The 26,546-nt window shown below is 34.1% G+C and overlaps 1 long non-coding RNA gene across 1 annotated transcript; it reads left to right on the top strand.

Annotated features, from left to right (window-relative positions):
- The first annotated feature begins 4,405 nt into the window (after positions 1–4,405).
- LOC146996929 (uncharacterized) lies at positions 4,406–19,365 on the top strand. Its single transcript, XR_015041797.1, has 2 exons — positions 4,406–4,965; positions 15,942–19,365. It is a non-coding gene; the product is annotated as an uncharacterized LOC146996929 (long non-coding RNA).
- The last annotated feature ends 7,181 nt before the right edge of the window (positions 19,366–26,546 follow it).

The raw sequence follows: 26,546 nt of genomic DNA, 5'->3' as shown, positions 1-26,546 counted from the left end.
ATAACTACCATTAAACATAGCTAAATTTTAGCTTCTTTATTAAGCATTATTTTGTTTGTAGTTACATCATTTGCCATTTAACTACAAAATTGCAAAGATTTTAAAAGCAGCATAGCAGTACACGTTTAGAATCCCGATGCAGACTTCAGTGCTGGCATACATTTTTCTGTCTTTTCTCAGATCATCCCATCAATGTTCAATTTTCTTACTAAGATGCCTTTACAGAACTTTATTTGTCCTTACATTATTAACGCTTTGTGTATATCACGTTCTTGGCGTTTACGCCATATAAAATTTGATTCATCAACAGAACCACAAAATATACAAATAACATATCTTTAGAATTTCCGATAGATAGTCTCGCGCGCTGAAATAAAAATGTTATTTTTTTCTGTGTTCGCTTTTAAATCGTTAAATAATTAATCAAATATTCGTTTAAGTTTAAAAAAAATATGAAACAAATAATAAAAAAAAATAGAAATTCAAAATTTGAGCTTCCAGGTGCCTACGTACTGTTTTTTACTTCCTTGTACGAAGTAAAAAGGAAGTATCGTAATCGCGAAAAGTTTCAGGCAGCATATTTCAACGAAAATATCCATTTTCACCGCTATCGAATGCAATTTAACGAAGTTTTTGCGTGATATCTGTACGTAAGGACAGAAAAAAAATACTGCTTTCCTTCAAAAAAATTATAAAACTGCTTTAAAATGAATTCTGAAGAGAATTTTTCGTGGCGTCTGTACGAACGTATGTACGTACGTGCGTACGTACGTATCTCGCATAACTCAAAAACAAGTAGCCTCAGAACGTTGAAATTTTGTAAATAGGACTGCTATAACATGTAGATGTGCATCTCGTATTTTGGTTGCAATCGGCCGCACCAAACGTATATAAATATATTTATATATATATCCACTCTGTTACCCGGCTCAGTGATCTCAGTTTCTTTACTCTTACATGTTTGTAAATTGTACATTTTTTGCTTTAAAAATGATTGTATTATGTTGTTTTTAATCTTCCGGTTAAGGTTTTTATGCCTTTAGTAAATCTTTATGCAATAATTTTAGAATTATCAACAATTTTAAAGTTGTGTAAGTGCCGCTAAGCCTTTTTTTTTTTATGGCGGCCATTGATGTTTACATTTGAAACAGGAGACTAGTGGATTTGTTGCCAATCTAGAGAAACTTAGCTTCGCAACAAAAAAGATAACGCATTCATTTATTATTGCCAATTAAATCATGCTTAATTCTTTCTGGAATTTTTTCGAGGAAATAAGTGTTTAAGATTTACTTCGTAATTTTTAATATAGATATTTTGAGTTTTTATGTATTTTTGCCTTCTCGCGAAGTGAGAACTGAATGAATTAAATGAGAAATACTCAATCGTCTGTGAAAAACTGCTTCTTTTTTATTTTGTTTGCTTAATTTCTTTTATACATCATTCTAGCTTTATTATAGTATTTGAATAGAACATATGGCAACGATTAGATAATTTTATTCTTTAAATGATATAAATTTTGAGCATTATGAGTTATAATATAAACGAAATATATAAGTTAACTGTTATATAATTATTGGAATATATAACAGTTAACTTAGTTTCCGTTATATAATTATTATATAAGTTAACTGCTATATAATTATTAATACTGTTAAGTGAATCTAGCGCCAGAGTGTCGCTATGGTAAACAAATACTAGAGTGAATTTTAAAGAATGTATTTATTCGATTGTGGTTTATGCGCTGTCGGCGAAGTAGATTTAATTCAATCCAATATGTTTAAGTGAAATGCAAGAAAAAATGCGTATAATTTAATATTCCGTACAAGGAAGTCATGTGGTGTACACATCAGATTTTGTTTCACAGTACGAGAAACAGGCATACGTTCGTGCAGATTTTTCATTATTTAATTTCGTTAAATATAAAACAGGACGATAATTTTAGAATTTCCATAGGCAGTTTCTCGCGCTGAATATAAAAATGTTTTATTTTTCCATATTGCTCACTTTGAAATCGTTGAGTTTGTTAATCAAAAATTCGTTAAAGGTTTATGATGATGAAAATATTATGATGAAAATATGAAATAGATAATAAAACAAATTCGAAATTCAAAATTTCCGCTTCCAGATAAAAACGAAACAGGACGATAATATTTAGTGGTAGCAATTTGAACAGCGGTACGCTGTTTATATTGAATCAACGCAAAATGCCATTTTGAGACTAATATCACATTCGGGACTGACGTCCGTACTTTAGTAGAGAAGAATAAACAATGTAAATGATGAGGGAGATGTTATTTTTGAGTTCGCAATCTACTTCCGTAAAAGCATCAGGTAATTAACTACTTTTAGGAGACATTCTTTTATCTTTTTTTTTTTTTTTTTTTTTTTTTTTTTGTCTGCAAGTGTCACCTTTGCTTCATAAAAAATTTTTCAAATGTGGTTTATTGTTGTCTAGCGTTTTAAAATGTAATTAAAAGTTACTGTTACTTCAAATGTTACAGTTATTTTTAATGTCACTGAAAGTGCTTATAAGCATGATATCGTTTCGTTAAAACTCTGCATTTTGCTCACATTTTCCAAATCAGAGACCTAGAATCCTTTTCCTTCTTCTTTTCCTGGGGGCATCTCATCCTCAGTCTCCTTTTGTTGCTACTTCTGATGTTATAATTCTTTCTTGATGAGCTCATTTATAATCATCTGGTAATATTGATAGCTTCCTAGTTCATGCTTTTGTTTACAGACACATTATCACATAACAAAAATCTTCCTAGAGATCGAAGCGCTCGAACGCTGTGCCTGCAACATAGTCTGGACATAATTTCATCCAATTTTCATCCTCGGGACTCGGGATTTTTGTTTTATTTATTTTTATTTTTGTAAGGATTGTGTAATTTTATTAACAGTTAAAATTTAATTGTTAATTAAAGTTCCTTTCCTGTCGATTCTTAACTTCAACTTACTACTTCCGGCCAGAACGTAGTTTTAGAATCACATCTGAATACATAATGAGGAAGAGTGGTATTTAACCACGAAGTTCTTCTGTTTTAGCTAGAGAGTTGCGAGGTATTATGTCTGCACGCGTCCGCCTTTTTAGGCTACTCTCTCGTAAGCTATTATTACGCTCGGCCGTACTTAGGCCCTGATAGCTTCGCAGTCAATTAGTGCTAAAGAGCCAACTCGGTTAGAATCTTGATAGCTTCGTCTATATCTCTTTAGTTTAGATTAGTTTTAGTTTACCTTTTAGCTTCTTAAGTTGAAGCCCAAGTGTCGACTTTTATTGTACACTCCAAGATGGAATTCTGTTGAATCTTATTTGAATAATAAAGGGTTGTTTACCCTTCCATCTTGTTGCTTCTTGTCACACGAACTCAAGCGATTATTCTCTTATCAGTTCTTAAGATTCTTCATGTTCAACTGTAACTTAGCATGTACAAAGTGAGGAACTCTTCGATATAATTTTGCTAAAATTATTAACATATATACAAAATTCGTAACAATATGCTAAAAAACTGATTTCCAAGAGGATAAGAGGTGATCTGCAGTGTTCTCTAATTCATGAAAAAGGTCCTCTTTTGAAAACGTTTGAGAAACGCTGACATAATGTATCTGTATCAAAATCCCTACCCAATTATGTAGCGATTTTTTAAAGGCACTACACTTTCATTTATGATCTCTACATATGCAATCAATACTTTTATAAATATATCAAAATCTACTATTAGTTTATTTTCCTATAGCGATGCGTTAAAAATTAAAATTTTCTTGCTCTGCAGCAGCCCAAATTTCCATTACAATTTGTAAAGGACAAAGCAACTGATTCTTGAAGGTCATTTCGATAACCGACGGAGGCACACACGCAAAACTCTTTCTTTCAATCATAATAAGAATTGAAAAGCGTTGCGTGTGTGAGGAGTACCAATAAGCATAGGCTATTAAAAATTCAATTCCGGAAACTTGGGAAAGAGTTATGTGCTTCCCATTCAAAGAGAGACTTTTCTCTTGGTAAATGTGATTAAATGACAGTGGAATTTTTTTGAAACACTTTCTGTATTCAGAAGCCTGAATTTCAGAATCCTGAAACACATTTTCATTGCTTTCGCATCTCAAATACAAGTATATTTGTTTGCGGATTAGAAGATTCAGTTGTCCGTTATACCTTTTATTGTTCACTTACAACTGCCACTCACTTACATCAACTGACTTGCTGTATGGATTCTTGTAAGAAATTTAGTATCGAAAACCATGCGTTAGTTAAGATTATCCACGGTGCCATCAGCACTATTTCGAAAATGGGCAAGAATTTAAAAAAACAGAGTGAAGACGCCAGTAAAGTTTAAAAGTGATAATTATAACAGACTAGTGCTAAAGAACTATCCAAATCAAATTCTAAGAACTGACACAGACATATAGCTATTAAACATAGAAATTAAAATTTTGACTTGAAAATTACTTGACTTGAAATTTTGACTTAATAGAAATTAAAATTTTGTTGTAATAATTATAAAATGTGCTTTAAAACATAATTTTAATTATTTAGCGATAAATTTACTGATAGATGCATAAGTGAAAGACCTGTTTGCATTGAATACTTGAAATGATACAGAGTTTGGTCTTCTTAGGTAGCATGAACTAGACTAAATCTCTAGAAGAAGATCTGTTAATTTTTACTATGCCTTGCAAGTACCACACAGACAGGGAAAGAGTATAAAGGATCCTTTTAACTTAAATAAGGATTAACAGACGGTACCAACTTGTGCACACAAAAGCCAACAGTTATTGATAACTCAAAGATAATGGATTAACAAAACTAAAAAGTAAGTTAGCCTAAAGACTGGACAACTGGAATAACGCACAAGCTGGTTCTGATCTGAAGCCGGTGTAACAAGAGCCTAACAGGGAGGATAACTGAACGCCTCAGGATACAAGTCGCAAGAGAATCAAATTAGCAACTTGGATTTCAAGCAGGTAGAACACGCTTTGATTTTACACTCTAAAACCTTTCTTTCTTCTATCTCATTTGGATGTCACGCGAGCTAGAAATTTATATTCTGGCAGGGAAATGGAAATGAGAGCGACACAGTTAAGTAACATAAAATAACTGGTATAAACTAGTATATCTGGTATTGTTGTGAACTCTACAATGGATTTGTGTTTGCTTTAAGCATTTAAGTTATTTTTTAAGTGATTATAAATTTATAATATATGTATACTTTAATATTTAATTCAGTTATGTTTAAGTGCTTTTTTAGTTCTATTTTGATGCCCATTTAGTTATGTTTTAAGTGTATCTTATATATATTTGCTACGAACAGTATATATTGTATATACATCTTATTGTTATACGCGTATTATCGGACATTGCTCTTTAAACACAAAACAACTATTGTATATGAGCAGAATCTCTGCCTCCGCTATGCTTTATATGTATCAAATTTGAATCTGTATTTAATATACTCCCGATAAGGTGTTTTTAGGCGCCATACAGAAAGAGTTGTTATCTCTCGATAGTGAAAAGAGCAGAATACATACCTGCTTACTCCTGCTAGACATTATTTATCTCCCTCTTCCTTTATCTGTCACCTGTATTCAGAAGCTGGATAGAAAAAAAAAATAATAAAAATAAAAGTATCAATCGAAAACTGTTAAAGTAAATGACGGGAAATTTTTTAGTTTAAATGTAGTATAAGAGTCAATATACTTATGGCTAATTTTAGAATTATCGATTTAAATTGAGCCATTATTTTACTTCAAGCAAGAAGCATGCTGTACTTCCTGTGTTCTGCAGACGTGTAGTAAATATATTTAATCCAACGTAACTTTAAAGGTGTCTTGTAGAACGTATTCTTATTTACATATTGTAGAGAGCTTCAAAAGATTTTGCGACAAGATTATAGCGAATCCTCTCATTGTGACTATCTCCCTCAAACGACCAACTTTCATAAGAATATGAGAGTTCTGAAATTATGTATACACTTTGGTACTGAGCATTAACTCTCCAAAGTAACCATCTCCGAAGAAGACCCAAATCACCTTTAGGAAGTTCTTGAAAGTGTTCACTATAGAGATTTTGTGGTTGGCCGAAAACTCTTCATAAAAGAAATCAAACAAAGTGGGCAGACTATAATAATTTTAGTCACATGATATCTTTTAGAAAATATTATGTATAAAATTTTAATTTTTATATATGTCATCCACATCGAAATTTTCGATTAGCAAAACACTCGATATTCTTTCATTTTTGAAAAACATAGTTCAATAATATATATAAATCTGGGCCTTTAAAATTTCGTGATTTTCTTATGGAAATTAGGGGAGTAAAGTTAAAAACGTAATAGATTTTTAAAGGTCACATAAAAAACTAGATTGTAACAGAAAAACAATCTTGAATTTTTAGCATTTCTGCGAATGCAAATTTCAAATCTATGTCTTTGTATGGATACATATTTATTTGATAAAGTAGCTAGTAGAAATTTGGATTCGAAAGCATACGCATCCAACTTCCTTAACAATATTTGCATATGATTACTAAAATATTTATTTAATGATATTGTTGCGCACATACAGGTTCGTAATTGATTGAACGTACACAGAACAGATGATAGATGTTAAATTTGTTATTTCCTAAAGGAAAGACTTTACAGTTCTAAAACTTTCCACAAAAGTACTCGTACAGCTCTTTTTAGTATGACAGAGCACAGTCAGTAGTTAGGATATCAAACTACTAAAAATGTTAAACAAAATACAATCCAAAGCGCATCTAAAGATCGAAGCTCGAACGGAAATCTCTCAATACTCCGAAATCAACTCTGAACTAAAAACAGAGAACTGATGCTCACTCATGCCTTATATAGTTTCTTCCAAACATCGAGAAATCTTTAGTACCTCCCTTTTCTCAAAATTACTGGAAGGCATATGAGGGCCAGATACGGTTGCAATTAGATATAGGGATCAATTACAGTTACACAGGAACCGAACCAAAATGTCGCCAAATAGTTCCAATTTCTGAGTTGATGGACATATCAGTTGCGCCTTCAATCTTTAACTGCCGATACCTTTCTAGATCCTTATACATGGAAGATGACATATATGATGTTAGGCACTTCGCATTTGAACTTTCTACCTCTTCGTGTTTAGCAACAGATAAACGTCTTGGATGTTGCTCTTGATTGGCAGATAATCTCCTGTATTACTTCTATACTCGGCCAAACTTTTTCGAACCAGTAAGAAGATGAATGGAAGAATGTCCAATTCCAAAGACACAGACCCTGGAGGAGCACTAATTCGTTTAGCACAGGTCACTGGAGTACATGCTGTAACCCATTCGTCTTCCCTTTGTATGGATACATATTTATTTATGAATTTCGCTTTATCACTTATGTTGGCAACTCTAACCGGGACCACAGTCCTCGATAGGTCTACGAATGAGAAATTTCTGTTTTCAGCTACGAATCCAGGTAGTAAAACTTTTGTTCTTGCTGGCACTGTGGTATCTTCCTGAATTATTATTTAGGGAATAGATTTGACTCCTCTATCTTTAAATTCCCAACAGGATTATGTCCTCAGAGGCAGATTGCACTTCGTTATTTTTAAAGGACAAGAAAAAATTGTATATTCTTAGAAAGTCTAAGCCGAGTATACAAGGGTTTGTAATATCTGCTACACATGCCGTGTGAACGTAGGCGGCACTTCTAAACGTGATATTAGCATTTAACATTGCATCCACGTCGATTTTACCACCTTATAAAGTCTGAAGGGTAATGCAAGGCGATGTACAAATGAGTTTCCCTTCCAATCGTTGAGTCAAATCTTTTCGAATGAGGGTGACATTGGATCCTGTATTGATGATCATTCTGCAAGGAATTCCATATTCATGTAACATCATCCAGGTTCCAGTTTGTTCATAGGACTTCACAGAGAAGCAAATGCATTCCCGAGGCTGGCTTCCTGAGTCTCGGGAGCTGCCGGTTTAAGATAGTGGAGGGCATGGGACATATACTCTGCTTACCTTTGTTATACACCTTGTGTCCTCTTTCTCCGTCACCTGTCACATGCAAGGAACTCCACTGATATGTCCCGTCATGAAGTGTCTATTACTGTTATCAAGCACTGCAAAAATCTGAAATGCTTTAAAATGGGGCTTCTCAGTATCTGAAAAACCTTCGCTCTGAGAGATGGCCACTGTTTGTTCCTAGCTCCTTGCCGGGGAGCACTGATAGTTGTCGAGGCTTGCGGTGTTCTGCAGTTTCTTCGCACGTAGCCTTCACCACCGTATGTTCACCATCGCAGTGTCAGTGTTTCAGAATTGATTTTGTTACCACTCCTACTCCGCCTCAAGGCATTGATTTCCCAAGATAACTTGTCTAGAAGATCAGTTAGTTGTTCCACTGCTTCCTGAGCATGAGCAGGTCAGATTGCATGCTGGACTGTACGGGTTACTCACTGGGCTTCCATGAATAATATGGCGCACACTAAAGCACATTAAACCTTGACATTCGCCATTCGTAGGGGCAGTTTGTATTTCAGGATCCCGGATGCCATCAAAAATGTACTGTGGGGCAGCATTTCGCTTGCCTCTGTTAGATAATCCGTAAAGGCGAGATGAGATAGCCTTTCAGCGTCCATGGTAAGCTGCTGAAGTGTTTCCATAGGCTTCTGTTGGCGAGATTTTAACTGAGACCTGCTATAGTCTTTTAAACACTTCTTGCAAAAACGCAGCTCCAATGTGCCAGATAGAGCTTTAAAGTCTAGCCTCTGGTTTTCGAGCAGAAATTAAAGGTTATCCACTACTTCTGCTCCAGAGAAGCGGCGAGATGGCGCAGGTTTTAGCTTGGGAAACACAGCCATTCGTATCTCCACTCCACTATAGAGAACTAAGTCTTGTATACTTGCCAGGAGGTAGTCCATCATATATGGATAGCTTTAGAGAGGGGAAGAAGACATGGCTAGAATTTATAAGCATCAGAGTTGTTTCTTGCTGTGACTATGGATTTCTTTAAGCTGTTAAGTTCCTTTGCGACAGTAGAAGAAACTCTATCATCGATCTGTTTTTCGACAGCAGAAACTCTTTCTTCGATTTGTTTTTTAACCAAAGAAACTATTTCTCCAATTTGCTGTTCAGCTACAGAAATTCTTTCTTCAGTTTCTCCAACTTTAGATTCAACAGCATTTATTCGCCCTTACATAGCTTCGAATTTGTTTTCTATTATGGCAATAATTGCTCTTTTTATACTCTTTGGGCTGGCTTAACAATTAATCTTTTCTTTTTTCGCTTTTATCTCTTCTTTAACGTACTTGACTACCCTTTCCTTGTTTTCTTAGTCCGTTTCAATTATTTAAATAATTTACAATTACACTGGCACTAGACCAAAATGTAGCGAATAGTGGCCCAGTTTGGCGACTTTTTGGGATTTCTCACTAAACTTGTAGGCATTTCATGTTATTCACACTAAGGATACTACAATTTTACATGCATTTTCACTAAAATTGTTTACATATACAAAATTCGTAACAATATTTATTCAAAATAACAATATTCGTAACAAAATTTGAATTTCATGTATTTGTGCCAAAATATGTCTTGTGACTAAAATTCTTGCAGTCTAAAGTATAACTTCTTTCATTCAATTTTTGAACTGGAAATATATGTTGTATGGCCGATCGATTGTGAGTTCTTTATTCGGTCATAAATGCATGTTTTTATGTACAAAACATTTATGAATTACTCATTAATTGGAAATTCTTTTCTTTTCAAATACTGATTTTAAAAGAATATAAATAACATAAATGAAAGATCAACCAATCCTTCTTAGGATCTGAAAAAGATTACGTTTATTGCATTTATCATTCACTCGAATAGGTAAAATTGCCATTGCTCGGAATATATAATCTTCACTTTCTACCTATTATATGGCCTGGCAAATAAGACAAGTTCTAAAACACTTAATTCCTTCTAATGAAATGATTCTTCCTAATTTTTATTGCGTTGCTTATCAATCTGAGAAATTTAAAACCAATAACGAACTTCGTAATAATTAAGGCCTTTAGTTTATTTCATCGATATAACTTACTTATTATAACTAGAATACTTTATAATATATGTAACTGATAACTTATCTGAATAACTAAAATTTTACTGTAATTAGCAAAATCTGTTTTAACGCTCTGTATTATTAGTTCGTTACAGAATTTCTTATGCTTACAGTGCTGCACGTTTAGGGAATTTTATAAGGAATGTGAGAAACGTGCTTGCTACTAGGCATATTCATGTATATGAGCTTGATACTTTGTTCTATAGAGAAAATAAATAAATGGTCTAAATACCATGTTTGGCCTGTAGAGACATTAAGTTATTTAAGCAGGAATATATGAAAAAATGAGCAATGCCCTTACTGGGATCGAACCTGGACCTCTCAAATACGCGCCGAGTGTGCTTACTGTTAGACCCCGAAGGTATGCTTGAAAGAGGCAGAAAATACCTTATATACTCCCTCTTTTAAAGGGTGACTGGCGATTAGGAGACTCGCCAATTCTGGTGGTGAAGAATCATCATTCATCTTTTGTTTTTAGTTCGGGAGCCACTTTAGAGTCACTAGGTTGTTTTGAAGCAGTAAATGAAAAATGAGCAATGCTCTCGCCGGGACTCGAGCCTGGACCTTTCGAATTCGCACCCAATGTGCTAACATTATATCACAAAGGCATGCTTGAAAGAGGGAGAAAATACATTATAGGCCCTTAGACTGGCCCTATTTGCTTTGGCAGTACATATACTAAAATTGGAATGTTCTAGGCCCGCCATTGAGCCAGCGGCAAAAGCCGCTGAACACTGGCAGTTCGGTCCGGGGTTCGAGTCCGAGCGAACGGGTTGGCTGCATGGGTGTTTTCGATGGTTTCCCCACGTGGAAAATGGATATGAGCCAGTTTCTTTTAAAACGCTCTCCACGGGGCATCCCTCCATTTCCGTGTATTCCTTAAGAGCGGAGTACGTAATAAATAAGAATAAATAATGACACACTTGAAGTAAAACTAACGCAAGCATATTTTTAACGTAAATGTTAAATATAAAAAAATTTACTAGGAGGAATAGGGAATATTAGTACAGTTTCAGAAGAGTATTGTAAAAGGAAACAAAAGCTTACCGTTTTACAATTTAAAAGATACGGAGATTGTTTCCTTGTATTACGTTTCTTAATTTCATCTTATCTCATAAATTTTGAAAGGCAAGATTAGTCCTTACATGTCAACGGCTTTGAAACGTATACATTGGATCCGCAAGCAAAATAGTCATGAAAATGATATTTCATAAAAATAATCAGCAAGAAGCGTATAAATCGGTATTTTAAACCTTGACTCAGGAAGAATGTATAAATACCGATGAAACAAATCATAATATTTAAGTATTACCAGATCCCACAATTAGTCGTTGCGACTGCATAATTTCTTCGAATGGATTTCATTAAAATATCTGATAATAGTTTCAAGGTAAAAGTTATCCATTTTGTCAAAATAGAAGCTACATCCTATTCATAACAATTCGTTTAACCACTAAGACTACCGTGTAGTTCAAAATAAACTTTTTTTTTTTAAGGGTCAGATTCATAACAGAATTACATATAAGTTTCTCAAGAACAATGAAAAAAAAAAAAAAAACAGAATAAAGGGAAATAAAGAAGCCATGACAATAAGGAAGAGCGCTTTTATTTCCGCTGTTGATAATAAATATGCCGCAATTTCTCTTCCCCGGAGAAGCTTTTTAACAATTCGAGACAATGTTGGCTTCTTGTGTTTAACAACTAACTTGTTCCCTCAAGAGGCATAACCTGTTTTTCGTTTAATTGTATAACAGCGTTTTATACATATGTATGATATGTGATTCACGTTAGGAAGACATTTATGGCTGTTTTTTCCAATGAGGAAAATCTTGAAAATAATACTGTCTACCTAGAGGCTATCACTGCTTCTTGGCCATCTCGTTCAATGTAAATCTTGGTAAATATATTTATGTTAGGAGGGGCAATCAAAAGGATGTAGTTAAATATTAAATGACATAATTGGTATTTCTATTTTATGAGTTTTTTATTTTGCTGGACTTTATTCGAACGGCATCAACTTGTGTTCCGCTATTTGGTTGTTAAAAATGATGGGTATTTGGATGGCAAGGTAAAGTGAAATAAACATTGCTATGAAATTTTCTTTGAATTGACATTTATTAGCCCAAAGGACGTTAGCCCAGAAGGGTTATTAGCCACAAACGACATTTTTCGTTGCTACACTTTTCAAACTGTTGCCACCAAATACTATCGCCATGTATTATATTTAAAGAAACTAAACAATGAAGAATCTGCAGGAATGTATGAATGTTTCTCGCACTGTGAAGAAACAACAGTACCTAGAGACATCGAACTCTGAATAACGTAGTCCTCCAACCTAACATAAGCACTTGGAAGCTCTAATTTTGAATTTCGAATTTACCTATTTAAAATTTTGTAAAACTTCAACAAATTTTTGATTAACAAACTCAACAATTTCCAAGCTATCAATGGCAATATTGTATGAAAAAAAAAATTCATCTCCAGAGCGCGAAACTGTATCAGAAATTCTAAAGATATGCTATTTTGCTGTTTTTAAATATTTTGTGATATTGCTGTTGAATTGAATTTTATTTGTTTTAAGTGCGAAGAACAGGATATTTAATAAGGGTAACACACAAAAGGTTGAAAAAAAGCCCTCTTGGGCGCAACATAAAATCTGAAAGCTTTTGAGATTTTTTTTATTCAATTTCTGTTTTTGCTCTGGTCATTCATTCTAAACCTCTTAATACATTCTTTACGAAAACAGGCAAAAATGCAAGCTTACGAAACGGTCATCAGAGCAATCATCACAGCAAATCTTTTACGGTAAAGCTTGATAAGCCTGTCTGCGTAACAGAAGGAATGCAATTTGTGCAAGATTAGTTTTAAAAAGAAATTAATTCACATTTGCGCTATATGTGAGGAAAAATCCTGTTTCCATGGACTTCAGTTCACCAGACTTCAGTTCTGGCGAACATGTATCCTGTTCGCCAGAACTGAAGTCTGGTGGTCGGCGGTTAGTAGTTTTGCCCATTGATGGGGATGGTCTTTGATTGCTGTGGCTTCATTTAATGATGAAAATTGCTTTCCTTCCAAAATCATTTCATCATAAAAGCGGAAGAAAACGATAGGCTGTCAAAATGATGCAAATTTTCCGGCTTGGAAGAATATCAACCTCCCTTCATGAACAGAAGCACTCATCGGAAGCCGAAAACAGGACAAAAACTAAACAGTTCATAAAATAAACTAATTCGCTATCAACTACATTCGTTTAACTTTCCTCTGTTTCAGACAAATTTTCGTCTTAACATTAACTTAAATTCTAAGCTCCAAAAATGCAAGCAAGAGATAAACTAAACTAAAATATTTTCTTAAAATTTAGTCTTGATGTACAGCTAAAAGGCAACAGAAACTAGACCTAGCTATTAAACTGATAAGGAAACGTACTGCGCTGTCTACGATATACATCATATATAGTCATTAATTTTAACTGTATTGAAAAACCAAAACAAAAATCACGTTGCATAACGTTGCGAACTGGAACATAAATTGCAGTAATTGCAGTTGCTATAATAATGCAGTTGATAGGTCAATGTAAATTTACACACAATCATAAATTTTAAATAATAAAACATTTTACATATCTTTGAAAAAACATAAAAGGCTCAGAGAGCCTAAGTTGACTAACGCTTTATCATATAGTTAAAAAATACAGGATTATAATAAATTTGCCTGAGGCATTTAGTTAAAATTCTCTTCCAGCCTGCCTATTTATTTTAAGTCTTTCGCAAATGCAATAAAGAAAACTCAAAAGGTAAGAACGACAGAATAAGTTTTAAAAGAATTATGAACGCCAAAGAATAGGAATAGCGAAATTATTAAAGGTTATAAGTGGAGTAGCGAGCATAACTGGCGCCCAGGGCAAAATACCTTTTTGGCGCTCCCCCTTCCCCCCCCCCCCAAAATAAAACACAGTAATTTGATGAAAATCTTGTTTGGAGACCATTTGGCTCCCCTCTGCGAGCGGCGCCCGGGGCATCATACACCCCCTTGCCCCTCCTCGCTACGCCACTGCTTCCTAGCGTGCCTTCGTGGCGTAGTGGTTCTGCACGCTGGGGCGGTATTCCTGTGCTTCAATTCCCGGGGAAGGCGGCTGCTAATTTTTCATCTCTCCGACTTTTCCAATTAACCTAATTGTCTCTACAACGTATTGTTAACTACTTTTGCAGAAATTATTCTGTTTCTTATAATTAAACAGGTTTAGTTACTCGGTTCCCGATACGTAAATATTATTGCAGAAAATTAGTTTTACGTTTATGGAGATTGAGTTCGACATTGGAAAGATGCAAAACTTGCCTTTTGTTTACATTTGCTACAGACATTTTGCTTGTATTGAAGTTGTTATGATCAGACATTTAAGTAACAGAAAGTATTCCTTTATTCATTTTCAATATTAGCCACTTTTTAGCTAATTATATTGAAAAACTGTGAGAAATGTTCTACAAATTCCCTTAATATAGAATTACTTCATAACCTTCCTAACTTTAAATTTTAGATTTCCTTAATGAAATTATATAGAATCCCGAAGCTTCTAAAAGGCTGCTTACTAAAAAAATGGATTTGTGCTGTTAAGGGAAAACAAAATTAGACCAAACATTCATGTAAAATCAAAGTAGATATTATTGTGAAGCTTCCCATTTGTTACTTATTTTTAATAATTTAATTTCAAAAAAAGCATAATGTTTATTTTTTCAACTACTGGCATCTTATACTAAATTAGGTTTTCTAGACATCCAATTTGTTTAGTTCCAAAATATTTCTTGTGGTTCTACACAACAATTTTAGTAAACAGAGAAATTTTTCTTTGCTCGAACATGCATTTTGTGTTAAAATACACATTTTTAGGAATCCATAGTATTAAATTTGAAAATGCTTTAAAAACGCATATTTTGCACAAAGGCTAAATATTTATTTCTTTAGATAATTAGCGGAACCTTTTTTTATGTAATTTACGAATTGGCAGGTCCGTAAACTTTTCTTCTACGTAATAAATAATAAGGTATTTTAGTGCACAATATCAAGTAGTCTGCTACCTGGTAATAAAGTTTCATACTTGTACTAAAGTTTCTGCTTTTAAAAGTAGTTCTTTATCGCGTTTGATATCGCCATATAACTTGAATGTTTGTCAGCATTCGTCATGTTCAATATGTACAGCATGAAAGCCAGAATTTGATATTTTTTGCCGATTCTAGCAATATTCAATATTCCTAAATTTATTTTATTTTAAATGAACGGACTGCTCCCATATTAAGAAACTACAACACACTTACACAGAAAGAAACTACTCTCAAATTTGTGAAATAATAATTTTGCAAATAAACGAAACTTCTATTTATAAAATTTTCACATGACAGAAGGGTTCATTGAAAAAATAATGCTATTTTTCAATTTTACCGGATCTGGATCACCTTTTCTGGAATTAATTTAATGTTTTATATTTAATATTCATTTGTGTTAAGTCTTGAAATAATCTTCACATCACATCATTCCATTGAAATAAATGACAGTAATCATAAATCACATTCTCAATTTTCTAGAACGAATTAATTGTTTTATATTTAGAGTTCGTTTGAGTTAAATATTGAAATAATCTCCCCTGCATTTACATGTTGCATCTTGATTTAAAAACACACCTGGAAAATTTTAAAAATTTGAGCTCTTAATCAAATATTGTTTATTGAATTGTGCCAAGAAAATTAACCTCAAGCTTTAAAAGTTTTAAGTATGTTCTTAATTTACTAAATTTTCATTTCTATTGTCTTAATAACGATTAATGTATTTTTAAAATTAATAATGTGAAATTTTGTTTTTCAGTAAAAGCTGATTTTAAATTTTGCTCTAATAACTAAGCTAAAACTGTTGCTCGCAATGGACTGAATGCACACAGAACCGATGATAGCTTGATAAAATTTATTCTACCAAAAGAAGCACTTCACAGTTCTTGAATTTTCTACAAAGGTACTTCTCAGTATCATAGAGCGCAATCAGTAGTTGCACTTCAAACTATATAGAATGTTAAACACAGCGTAATGCAAAGCGCATCTAAAAGGCAAAAACTCACCCGGGGATTTCTAAATACTGCGTACAAACACCTGAGAAAGTGGTCTCAGTCCATGTCCGTTCTTGTATAGTTTCTCCCCAAGCAATGATAAATCTCTAGTAGCTTGCTTTTCTAGAAAGTACTGGAAGCTACTATATGACGGTTGGATACGGTTACAGTTAAATACACGAATCATTTATATCAGTATAAAGGGTAACGAACTGTCGGGAAAGATAGACGATGAGAAATCACATAGGAATGCATGGTCCGAAACGCTTTCCTGGCACGGTAGTCACAGAAGTCAAGAAAGAAAGGGTACTGGTAAGACCCGCCTAACGCTAGAGGGCGCTGACAACACCATTGAATGTGTTCTGAGATTCTGAAATGGCTGAAAACCTGTCAAAGCTGAAGAAGAAACGCACTTCTGTGCGTTCGAGTTTGACGAAATTAATTAACAAAATAGAAGTTGCTATCAACAACGAAAACGAAACAGTTGATCAGTTAGAAGCATTTTTGGAACAATTAATTGGAGAAGAAACTGATTTAAATTCTTTAAATGATGAAATTGAAAATCTTTTGAACGTCGAGACAATATCTGAAGATATAGAAGCTTCAGAAGAAATAAAAGAAAAAATAATTTTTTGGAAATCGAAACTTTATTCTAAAATAAAGAAAATGAATTCTGATTCTATCCAAGTTGATACAATTTCACATTCAATTGATTAATAATGAAACTAAAAATATAAATATAAAATTGCCTAAATTACATATTAGTAAATATTATGGTAATTATTCTGGTTGGTTAGACTTTTACAGTTTATTTGAAAGCTATGTTCATAATAATCCTAAATTAAGCAACGTTGATAAATTTAATTATTTGAAATCCTATCTCTGTGGTACCGCGGCAGCATGTATTAGTGGATTTGCTTTAAGTGATGAAAATTATGATAAAGCACTTGACTTATTGAAAGAAAGGTTCGGAAATAAAAACATTTTGATTAACACTCATTTGAGTGTTTTGCTGAATTTAGCTCCGTTGAAAACCCTTTCGAATCCTAGATTGGAACTCAAGGGTAAACTTTTGTCTTCAAGATTGAGCAATAAAATTGTAACTGCGCTAAGTTTTCCAGTTACTCGATATTTTTGGACAGATTCCTCAATAGCTTATTACTGGATCAAAGGGGATCCAAATAGACATAAGGCGTTCGTGAAGCATAGAATAAAAGAAATACAAAAATACAGCAATCCAGAAGAATGGCATCATTGTATAGGAAAGAATATTCCCGCCGATTTGATTTCTAGGGGTTTCTCCTTAAGCGAGCTCAAAAATAATCAGCTCTGGTGGCATGGACCCTGTTGGTTGACAATGAATAATACAGCACGGCCATCCTCCTTAGAATCAATGGAAGAAACCGAAATACATGTCGATAAGTTAGAGTTTAAGAAGTCAGTTGTTGTAAATCGACTGTTGAAAATAGGCAAACTGAAAACGATTTGATCACAAGATACTCCTCATTCAGTAAATTAATTAGGGTAACTTTTTTATGTTTGAGATTTATAAATAACTGTAAAATGAACCCAAATTTAAGAACAGACTTCATATGTGCTACTGCATTAAGACATGCTACTGAAGTTTTAGTAAAACTCGTACAGTCAACTGAATTTCGAAGGGAAATAAAGTGCTTAAAAAACGGACAATCTATTCCAAAAAATAGTAAAATATCATCTTTAAACGTACTTCTTGACAAAAATGAGGTACTGAGAGTAGGAGGAAGACTGGAGTATTCTGAGTTTTCTGAATTTCAGAAACATCAGACACTCTTGCCAAAGGTTCATCATTTCTCTAATTTATTTATTGAATATTATCATAGAAAATCCTTGCATTCTGGTGTACAGACTACATTATCTTTAATGTTTTTGCACTAAAGCAGTGCATTTAGAAATCGTTTCTGAGTTAACAACAGAAGCTTTTCTAGCCTGTTTACGACGATTTATTGGCAGAAGATCCAAACCAGCCGTTATCTGGAGCGATAACTCCACGAATTTCAAAGGTGCGAGAAATTAAGAATATTTTCTTAACGCATATAATGAAATTTGCAAATCTAACCCAATTCAAGGATTTAGTGCAGAAGAAGGCATCCAATGAAAATTTATCCCACCTGCTTCTCCTCACTTTGGGCCTGCCAGCGGCCGAGCGGTAAAGTAGCTGAACACTGGTAGTTTGGTCCGAGGTTCGAATCCCGCGAACAGACTGGCTGCATGGGCGTTTTCATGGGTTTCCCCATGTGTAACGTGTATACGAGCCAGTTTTCCTTAGAAAGTCCTCCACGAAGGCATTCCTCCTCTAAGGCGAGATAGCCTTGGAGCCTTTGCCACAGTCAGACACACTCCTCACTTTGGAAACAAACACTGTGGGAAACAAACATAAAATCAATGAAACGGATTTTGTTAAGGGTAGCAAAATCAGCTATCATGAATTTTGAAAAGTTAACTACTTTAGTTACTCAGATAGAAGCAGTTCTGAATTCCCGCCCATTATCACCGCTTAACTCCGGGACATTTTTTGACAGAAAATGCTATGTTATCTTTTCCTGAACCACATACTGCTTCGGATTCTCTTTCTTTTCATTCCAGGTGAGAACTAGTTTAGAGACTGCAAGCTAAATTTTGGAAGCGGTGGCAATCCGAGTATTTAAATCAACTACAGAATCGTGCCAAATGGAGCAGTTCGCAGCCAAACATGCAGATTGGTCAACTAGTATTGCTAAAAGACTCAAACTCCAATCCTTTGCATTGACCATTGGGTCGCATCCAGCAAGTGTATCCTGGTGCTGATGGTCTGGTCGGAGTAGTTGAAGTTAAGACGTCTACAGGAGTTCTTCGACGAGCCATCAACAAACTTGTTCCATTACCATTTAAAGACTGAATGAGAACTTGAAAAACTTTTATTTTATATTTATTAGTTTACCAATCTAATATTTAGCTTAGTGTAATTTTATTGACTTTAAATTTATTTGAATGTCTGGAAATTGAAATGTAAACTCCATGGGAGTTTAAGCGGGAAGAATGGTAAGACCCGCCTAACGCTAGAGGGGGCTGAGAGCGCCATTGAGTGTGTTCTGAGATTCGATGGAAGGTGTGATGTGAGATTCTGAGATTGAGATATTATTATATTTAATTAAATCAGTTTATATTTTATTGATTGGTGATTATTGATTTTGATTTATTCATATTTGATGTGATATTATGTTTTACTGAACCACCATACTTGGATTACCACTGATTCTTAAAACCACTGATGCGCAGGCACGAAGAGGCTGAGAAAACATGTTTATTATTCGAGTACAGCAAACAAAAGGAAAAAATTAAACATAAAGACACAACGATCATCATCAAAGGAGTTCAAAATTGCGACCCGGACTGTGATGCAGGAACCATGCGTCATGCGATCTGCCATTCATGATGCAGATCTTCATGCGGCAGAGCAGTGAGGCCCGAATCATGGTCCGGGGTTGTAATTTCGAAAAGCTTCTTTAATGACGATCTTTGTTTGTTTTTGTAGGTTTCCGCGGTACTGAAAATAATAAAACATGTTTTTGTCTCACTGTTTGTATTCTTCCTTTCTTTTTTTTTTTTTTTTTTTGCTTTTTGTGTCGTCACTACCGCGCCAGGGAAGCGTTTCCGACCATGCATTCCTGTGTGATTTTCCATCGTCTTGGTGTACTCTATCACTACTGAAAGTTTGTCACCGCCCGCTCTGCAATGTCTGCAGAGTTCAGGAAATATTATTATTGTATGTATTAATTTATCGTCCCTGCGTCGACTATTATAATAGTGCACTATTAATGTTAATGTAAAACGATACATTACTACTGTGGTAATTCAACATAGTAACAGCACTTTTTGACGTAAGTATCTCTATATTGTCATATATTGTACAATAAACATTTGTAGTGTAGGAATCCGCAATACGCTTGTTTTTCACCATCTGCCCCTGTTTGCAATATTCGTTTTCTGGACATTTGCGGGATTCGGACGATACCCGAATAGTCAGTGTGACCCTGCTCTCACCTGTCACCTGTACTGATACACCCTGCATTTTCAATCACAATACCGATTACAGTTATGCAGGTATCGTATAAAAATTTCGCCAAATGGTCGTCAAGTCTGGCTTCTTTTTCAGATTTATCGCCAAATCTGGCGACAAAAATTCAAAATCTAGCGTAATTCATCGCGACCCTATAAATCCAATACGAATTAGAAGAGTGCTGTAAATTTCTCGCAAGTAATCATGGCAACAATGTTTTCTCATGTAATTGATGGGAATTCTTATATTAACTCAGAAGTTCCTCCCAGAAGCATTACAAATGTCAACACGCAGTAGCTAATGATGGACTACTGTTCTCTTAATCACAAAAATGATCTTAGATGGATAAATTCAAGTAAAACTGTCTTAAAAAAACGTTGCCTATTTTTGATTGAACGGATAATTTCTTTAAGGAAAAGTTAGCCTTCGGCCAACTCCAATAACAAGAAAGGGAATGTTCGAGCCATTAAAAACGGTTAAACATGTAATTTACGAATATGATACGTGTAATTTACCACTACACCACCACAGTCGGTTAGCTAACTCATCGCTGAGAGTATAGTCTCTGGTTTTGAGTAGCCTACTTTAATTATTAAATTTATTGTTTTTTTTTTCAATTATTTGCAGAGTTAGCAATGATATCAGCATCTTGGCAGAGTTTCGTACTTTTTATTACTCAATTCTCCTGGCAATAGGGGCCTGCTAGTAAATTTATATTTCTAATTTAAATTAAATTAATTTTAAGAAAAAGGGAAACAAAATAAAATTCCTAGGGAAAGGAGCGTTTATAGACTTGATTTTCAAATTTTTTAGCCTCGGTTTGATTTATTTAATTACTGTAAAACACTCAAGGACTACCTCACCTAAGAGGAGAGATGCCTTCGTGGAGTATTTTCTAAGAAAATTGGCTCGTATATACATTACACATAGAGAAAACCACAAAAACGCCCTGCAGCCACGTTCGTTCGCCAGGATTCGAACCCCGGACCGAACTACCAGTGTTCGGCGACTGATCGCTGTGGGCTCGGTTCCCGCTTTGCTTTAGCACTTAAAGTTGTAAATTTTTCATAATCTTAAATAGCTAAAGTAAAATCTTTCTTTTTATTTCTTTATTAAGTCGGAAAGTAAAATTATCCGTTTTAATTTTTTTTTTTTTTTTTTTGATTTATTCGTTTATTCTAAGATTTATAGAAATAATTTGTTGCAATAAAAGAAGAATATAGATTCTTTCAGATGTAAATGTAAGAAGTATGCATTAGATTCAGCAGCATTTCAGACAATGCTGCGTTAACTATCAACTTTCATCGAGAAATGCGTGCTGTGCAACCAGTCTGAAGGCTTGAACTGTATTTAACTTGATGGCTTAAAAGAAGTATACAAAATCAAGAAAAGCATTTCAAGGACCGTCCTATAACGGTGCAATGTCACACGGGTGACGATTATTTGAAAAGACTGAAAATTTCATATGGGTAATCTACTCTGGCGTAAAAGCATTCGTATCCTCAGTATTTCTAACTTGCAAAAGATATAAGGGTTAGAGTAGATCTAAGGGTGCCCCTTGTATTATCTCAAAGTTGTTGTTTCATTTATCGTCAGCCCACCAGTGGCCGAGTGGTAACGTCGCTGAACACTGGTAGTGAGGGCACATAGACTGGTGCGGGCACATAAATCTGAAAAAGACTACATACCAGCTCTATGGTTCAGCAGCCTTACCATTCAGCCGCTGTTTGACAACAGCACAGTGACGGTATAATCAGTGAATTTCTTGCATTACTTCCTTTAGTAATTGTCACATATAACAGTAATACCTAATTTGTCACATCATGTATTGTGTACTATATGAAATAGTTGGATGTTGAAGGTATATAGAGGCATAAAGAAGTAGTTGCATTTATAGTCTATTGACACTTGTTCTTGAGAAGTACATTCTGAACTTGAATTATACAGTGCAATTAGCACGGGTGCACATAGAAGTGTGAGGAACACCAGAATTTCCCCATGGTTGTCCCACCGCTCTAACTATGCAGTTCCGCCTGATCGGCCTACCAGCGCCCGAGCAGTAAAGTCGCCGAACACTGGTAGTTCGATCCGAGTTTCGAATCCCGCGAAGCGGCTGGCTGAATGGGCGTTTTTGTGATTGTGTAAGGTGCATACGATCCATTTCCCTTAGAAAGTCCTCCAGGAAGGCATTCCTTCCTTTAAGCAGGTATCTCTCGAGGCTTTGCCACAATCGCATAAACCAAACTATGTCAATTTTCACGTAAAACATCTCATGGATCTATTTAATGGTCTCTTTCTCCTCTTCTCCCATCACCAAACCACTCGGGAGGACTTTCGGCTTAACTGTATATTAAATAGCATCATGCCGCATAGACACTGCATGCTTATGTATATGGCTTCTTCCCGATTCGAACTATTCATGGGCAGAAATAAACACAATCTGCACGAACTCTTTTCTGCATCTTTATGACAATTAATTTCTAAGGAATAAAGGATGTTTAGCATCGGATAATAAGCAAGCTGATATGGCGAAAGCAAGAAAAGAATGCGACGTGTCTAAGACGAAATCCCCGCTCATTTTGTTTCAGTAAAGCTTTATGCCTGTTGGTGTATTTATATTTTGTACCTGAATTTGAAAGTATTATTGGCTAAAAAAGCGTTATATAAGTGTTTGCGTCATTAGCGCTTTGCAAGAATACCTTGACTTACGATTAACCTTGATGTGACGGGATTCAAAGAGATTTATTATAAACCTTTATTGTAATTGCTCTAAACTGCGTAAAAAGTTTTTTTTTTTTTTTTTTTTTATATTTTATAAAAATAGAAAATGCTTTACGATTGTTTAAACAGAAAGGGGAAGTAACAAAACCAAAATACAAAATTAAAGGACTACTACAAGTTAGTATCAGAATTTTTATCACGTATTTTTTTATCTTAGATATGCATAACAAATTGTCACCTCTACTGTATATGCATTTCATTTTGTTATATAAAACAACAAATAAATGCCCAAAACGGATCTTCTCATTTTGCAGGGATTTATATATATGTAATGATAGCACACCAGAATTTGAATAGTCGAAGATATCTTTTAGAATGATGAATTTGCGTTTACTATTTTACAGAAGCCCAACTAAGGAACAAATACTAATTCAGAAGTCAAACAACAAAAATCAGCGTTATACCTACAAAATTTTCACAGGACTAGTTTCGATGGTTTTACAGAACCATCATCTTCAGCTGCAAAACCGCAAATGAACAAGATAGGAAATAATGATTAGATAAGATAAGAAAGGCTGGACAAGAATAAGCAAGTGGCGCCATCTGTTGGCGAAACCAGAACTAAAACATAATTTCTCTAAAAGCCGAAGGCAAATTTGGATTGGAATTAGGATCGTTAACTAGAACAGAAAGATTTCTATGAATGTGAAATGCCTCTAGAAAATCCAGTTCTCCAATGGAAGATGTTTTTTGAATAATTTTGGCAGCAGAAAAATTGAAAGACTTTCAATTTTTCTGCTGCCAAAATTATTCAAAAAACATCTTCCATTGGAGAACTGGATTTTCTAGAGGCATTTCACATTCATAGAAATCTTTCTGTTCTAGTTAACGATCCTAATTCCAATCCAAATTTGCCTTCGGCTTTTAGAGAAATTATGTTTTAGTTCTGGTTTCGCCAACAGATGGCGCCACTTGCTTATTCTTGTCCAGCCTTTCTTATCTTATCTAATCATTATTTCCTATCTTGTTCATTTGCGGTTTTGCAGCTGAAGATGATGGTTCTGTAAAACCATCGAAACTAGTCCTGTGAAAATTTTGTAGGTATAACGCTGATTTTTGTTGTTTGACTTCTGAATTAGTATTTATTCGGCGTGTTATTGTGTCTTAATTAAGGAACAAATGTTCCATTGAGGTTAAAAGTTGTCCAATCCTGTATGACTAATAACTGTAATATTAGCAGAAATTGGGAGCACCGATGATAAGAGCACTGAGACGTAAATGCGTAGCAATAACTAATGGCGTAGATACTTGATGTTAAGAGCGTCCATCCATTTTGAAGAAGAAACAGTCGAGCCGAATTGCATTCCGTATTGATTTAAATTCAGATTTGTGGCCACAAATCACTTGGCACTCCAATCGCGTCAATTTCCAGAGCAATTTTGATACTGTTGTGATCTAAGCACAAAAGTCAAAAGTTTCAGTATTTAGTTTTGGTTTACAATTTGGTGATTAATCAAGAGGCATCTGCATTAAGGGTTACGTAATATCTCATGATTAATTTGAATGACGCAGTTTAGACTTACAGCGCTATTTTCAGGACAGAGATGAAGTTCCCAAATGAAATAAAAATAAGAGAGGTTATAGTGAATTAAATTTAGAAGTTTGCTTTCATATTGTTTATCCTACATTTATATATATATATGTATATAATTAAAAAGCATGTCAAATGCTAGTTTTATTTACAATTAAAGATACTGTTACAGTAAGTATCTTACATACATGCAACTAACTACAAAAAACTTCAGTTCATATACACTGTTTCCGCTTTCTGTCTACTAGAACAGAAACCAAACAAGTGTAAAAATATTTCTTCACTATTTAAAGCAATCAATCATTTCTACCGAAGCTATGAAGGGAACGGAGTCTCAGGAATTTGCAAGAAAAAAAAGGATGTGCGTGCAGGAAAGTATGCTGACCTCAATGTCCACGCAACACGCAATTTAGTCTGTCGAATTTGAACATCTATGAGTAAAGAGGGAGGAGTACTCGATTCTGTTCATATAAGTTACCAAGACAACTATAACTAAAAAGAGGTTAAAATTGAAAGCTCCTAAGTGGCTACAAGAACTTTCTATGAGAATACTGCAATGAAAACAAACAGAAAAGTAACATGATTAAAATATATGATAAAAAAGGTACTAACTACTATTAAACTTCGTACAGGTAATACATACGGTTTCTTCATTATTATTATTAAACAATGAAGAATCTTATGAACAAATATACTTAACAAATTCTTTCTTATAATTAAATAAAATCGAATCTGTGTGAACAGTCTGCAAATACACATACACACAAAACGGAGGGGCACCGTTCCCTATCTGCCATTCTACTGGCCCGATTGATGAAATTTAACATGCGATTTTCATGTCTCGAAAGCTCGACTTAGGATATGTATTAGATTTATATACAGCACAGATATTTTGACACAAAATCGGTTTTTTTCTGAAATTATATAGTTTTTTTTATATTTCGATTCTACGACTGAAGTTATGCCAGAGTGCCAAGTTTTGTAAAAAACCGCAGGAGTAGTTTTTAAAATATTAGTTCTCAAAATTTTAGTTCCTGAATATTAATTGAATTTGAGTATATATTTACAATTATCTCTTTTTTTTTGTTAAATTTACTTCATTTCTTCCTCGAAACTGAAGTTCAATCCAAATAAAATTCGCAGATAGTTTCTGAAATTTTTTTTAAATTTTAGTAAATTTTCTAAATTTTTTGAATTATAATGTCTGAAATTTTTACCATCAACTTAAAGTAAATGTATTTCTAGGCACACGTACAAAAATTTAGAGTTTTTAATTTAAAATTTCTTAAGATATACGTGAATTTATATATTGGCCCGTTTTGAAATGTGTCTCATTTGTTATAAGCCATAATAACGCAAATGCGTTTTACGCACTTTGATAAAATTATTTGAAATAATGAACGTTGCACTTTTGTTTTCCGCGCATGCACAAGTAAAGGGAAAGGAAAGTAGGTTATCATAAATTAAGAATTTAAGTGCATTATTCTTGGCACAAACAAAGTCTGCCAAGGTAAATTTTTAAATTTCTCGGTACATATCTTACCAAATTTTATGAAATTTAATATTTAGGCATAATTTGAGTCGCAGAATCGAAATATGGAAAAACGGAGGTGTATCATATCAGAAAAACATATTTTGTATCAAAATACTTACGTTAGAACAATGCTGTACATAAATCTAATACACATCCTATATCGTCCTTTCGAAACATGAAAAACGCAAGTAAAATTTCGTCAATACCCCAGTAGAATGGGAGATATAGAAATACCCTTACTTTTTGTGCAAAGTGTACATACAAATGCACATACAGATTTTGCTTTATTATTATTAAGCAGTGAAGAAACTTATGAATAAACCTTTTCACAAATTAGTTGTTATTATTAAATAATGTAGAATCTGTATGTATTACATACAAACAGACTTTTCATAATTTAATGGTAATGAAGAAACAATATATATTTTCGTATGTACACTGCGAAA

This window comes from Stegodyphus dumicola, chromosome 6 (genome assembly GCF_044657685.1).
Source record: "Stegodyphus dumicola isolate Sdum_Otavi_A_Nest chromosome 6, ASM4465768v1".
Lineage (NCBI taxonomy): Eukaryota > Metazoa > Arthropoda > Arachnida > Araneae > Eresidae > Stegodyphus > Stegodyphus dumicola.
This window is presented reverse-complemented; position numbering and strand designations above follow the sequence as displayed.